The sequence below is a fragment of the Saccoglossus kowalevskii genome, chromosome 14, assembly GCF_978046115.1.
Source record: "Saccoglossus kowalevskii chromosome 14, keSacKowa6.1, whole genome shotgun sequence".
NCBI lineage: Eukaryota > Metazoa > Hemichordata > Enteropneusta > Harrimaniidae > Saccoglossus > Saccoglossus kowalevskii.
In genome coordinates, this window is record NC_140654.1 from 2553969 (window position 1) to 2557539 (window position 3571).

The window sequence follows — 3571 nt, forward strand, 5'->3', positions numbered from 1 at the left end:
AGTGCATCAACGATTTCGTCATAATATTGACTTATCATAGTATTATGTTCGTTGTGTGTACAGTTTTGTGATTCACAAATAATAGCGTCAACAGGAATAACTATATTTTTTAAATACCTAACAGTGAGCTCAGAAAATTTAGTAAGCTTCGCCGTTGATACTTTCGACCAATTAATTGGCGCATGCGTGGTGGAATTTGGATCGTAGGAGGGTTCTCCCTCAGTGGCGACCAACTTCTCGATTTGGCAAGTCACAGATAATGGTAAATGGTCCGAAGCAATGTGATCATATAAAATATTTATATCTACAATGGAGCGATGCGCATTAATCGTTGAGACACAATGGTCCAGCCATGATGTAGTTTGATGTGCATCACTAATATATGTAAAATTATTATCAGATTGACCAATAAATTCAATATCTGATAAAATTAAGCTAGTATTAATACACTGTTCCTTAAGCTCCTTGCCAAATGGGGATTTCATGTCCGCATTCCAGTATCCCATAATAAATACATTGGATGCGTTTTGTTCCTGGACAATGGCATTAATTTTTCCAAGGTAGCCAGTGAATTCGTCAAAATTGTCACTGCAGTTAATTGGAAGGTATACACATAGAATGAAAAGCTGAACACAACCAAGTACAAGCTCAGCACCGAGAAGTCTAGAGTCATTAAAAGACTTTATTTTAATCGAGCCCTCAAGCGATTTCCTCCATAAGATAGCAGTTCCGCCATATGGGCGGCCGGAAAGTAGTCCAGACCCAGTATCTACTGCCGACACACCATAATCATGGAAATCTGTATGAATTGATGATCAATAAGCCAAATCTTCATGTAATAGCCAGTGTTCTTGTAAGAGACAAATGTCATGACTTTCACATAATCTATTAACAGTAGGCGCAGTAGATTTAATTGATCTACAATTATAGGAGAAATATTAATCGTGGACATTGTATTATATTAATTACGACATTGAAAAAATTTTCGTACAAGTACAAGAGTCAGCATTCATGAGTGATAGAAAGTGTGTTTCAGTTGTTGACACACAAAATGACGAGTACGTATTATACCTTGTATCGAGGCGTTCACAACAGATGTCGGTAATATTCATAGAATTCTTAATATAGCTTTTAAGCATATCAACAGTAGTGTCAGGACCTAGTCTGCTTATAAAGGCGCTCATACGCCTCTGTACAACTGGTATACCATGATCGGTCTTACGTCTGTCAATGAGAAAATTACGCGATTTCTGAAAACCTTTAACAGCATAGCGAAATTGAAAATGGTAGAACATTGGGTATTCCACGTGACCAAAGATTATGTCCATTTGGTAGCAGGGCCACAGAGGACGAGTATCATTTTACTATGGTTTGTCCAAAATATGAAGCACTTAGACAACAATTCTTACCAAAATATTATTTTTCACCACCAACCAAGATGAAATTCATTGCATTGCTACAGAGTACTAACTCGTCTATTTTACTAAGTTTGGGTAAATATTTGTTTAAGAGTTTTCATCACAGAGAAACTGAAATGGAAGTATGATTTGAAGTATATGTATCTTGTAATTTTAAAGCGACCGTGTGTAATTTAAGTTTTGAAATGTAACAGTACTTTAGGCCGGTGGCCATATAGTGCGGAATAAAGAAATATAAAATATAATATATAACAGCATAGCGATTACGTGGATGACTGGGGTTCTTAACACTTTCACGATTTTCACAAGGAGTTTGTTTTCGTAACAAATCGGACTCATAGCAACCATTAGTTCCAAATTCAACCACGTCCGCATAACTTTGGTGTCTACGTTTTTCACAACGTTTATTTCGTACCGTAGTGAAACCATCCACATTTGTTACGCCTGTAGCTTCCTTAGCGACAGCATCATCAACATCTGTGATTATGACACATTCGCTTTCATAATTGGTCACTTGCACACCACTACTTTGGCTACATACCTCATTAATTTGAGAAATCGCGACAGGTAATTCAGTGTCGTCGCATGCATTAATTAACATAGTTGTGACAGCTTTAACCAATAGTTTTTCTTTGATTGCACGAAGTTCGTCAAATATATGCAATTTAGACATGGAATTCAAGCCTTCTTTCAATGCTTCAATGTCATGTTTAGATTGAGTGTTATCTTTCAATAGTAATGATAGGTCAACATAATTATAATCTACATGTGGTAGCCTCGACAGGTCTTTAGCTACAAAACACGGAATATTATCCGGGTCGATCTCTTGCAACATAACCAAAATATTGTGTACATTATTCATAGATTTGTTATGCCCTTGTCTGCGAATCAGACGTTTTGAGCTATGATCACCACACAGATCAAACAATAACACCTTAGCGTACTATATTTACGAGTCCGTATAGAAATCAGTGCACAGTTTAGTAATAATATCCATAGCAAGAACATCCATATTGTTTACAATAAAACACAGCATTTCGCTAATGATTGGAGCAGATGTGGGAGATGCTTCATTATTTTGTGACTTACGGTTATGGTACGTAGAGCCTACGTAGCCATTGTCAATGTCAATGCCATCATCCATTCGTGCATGCCGACCAAACCGTTTTTGCTTGCAGTCAGGACATAAATATTGTAAAACGTTTTACTCGTTTCGCCATATTACTGTAAACAATTACCAATAAAGACTAAGGTGTCATCTGAGCGAAAAATAATGCTTGACAAACCAATATTGAGACTTTGATTTTAATTTTTTATACAGGCGTTCATGGGCTTGATGCAAGTGACAGACTTGTTGGCGCCAGAGTTGTACTAATTTGACATTTACAACATCTTTTTTTTTTGTATTGACTCCTTGGTAGTTACAACTGACATCATTATTATACGAGAGTACGCGACCCTTGTATTTTGGATGGTGTGTTCGGTTACGAAATGGCGGACCAACAAAACGGGGCCAACTTTTTACAAGGGAAATTAACTCAGTTTATATTGGGTTATTAAAATACCGTCGTAATAGTGTTGCCATGGTCCATGCGTGTTTTTACGATGTCGTCTGTGATTAATTTTAGTGTGTTACCTGTAATTACATTGCAACAAAGTTAAAAACAAATTTGTAACTTGTCAATTTATTTTAATCTGTTAATATTTTTAATTTAACATATGACACAGAGATATGACATCTATGAATATTCATAATTAATGTCAAACTGTTAAAAATATATTAGGTCTAAGAGATTGGCAGGACCACGCATGACTTCCGGTTAGTTAATGTGGTTAGGTACTTTAAAACAAACACACTTTGATTGTCCTATTTAAATATTACTAATAAATGTGTGATAAAGTACGGTTACTAGAAGAAGTAACCGTGGATTAAGTTATCCAACGTCTGACAGTGACCGAATAAACGACAGTTCTGAATACAAACAACAAAGAATGTGTTGAAAACTGACTCATACACTATGTTTTAACTAAATAATTTTAAAATGCGCATCTAAATATACGTTATTGTTATCTCTCATATACCAGTACGCAACGCTGATTTGACGAGATCCGATTATGCAAATCACGCCGACGTTCCACCGTTTTGGCGAGTT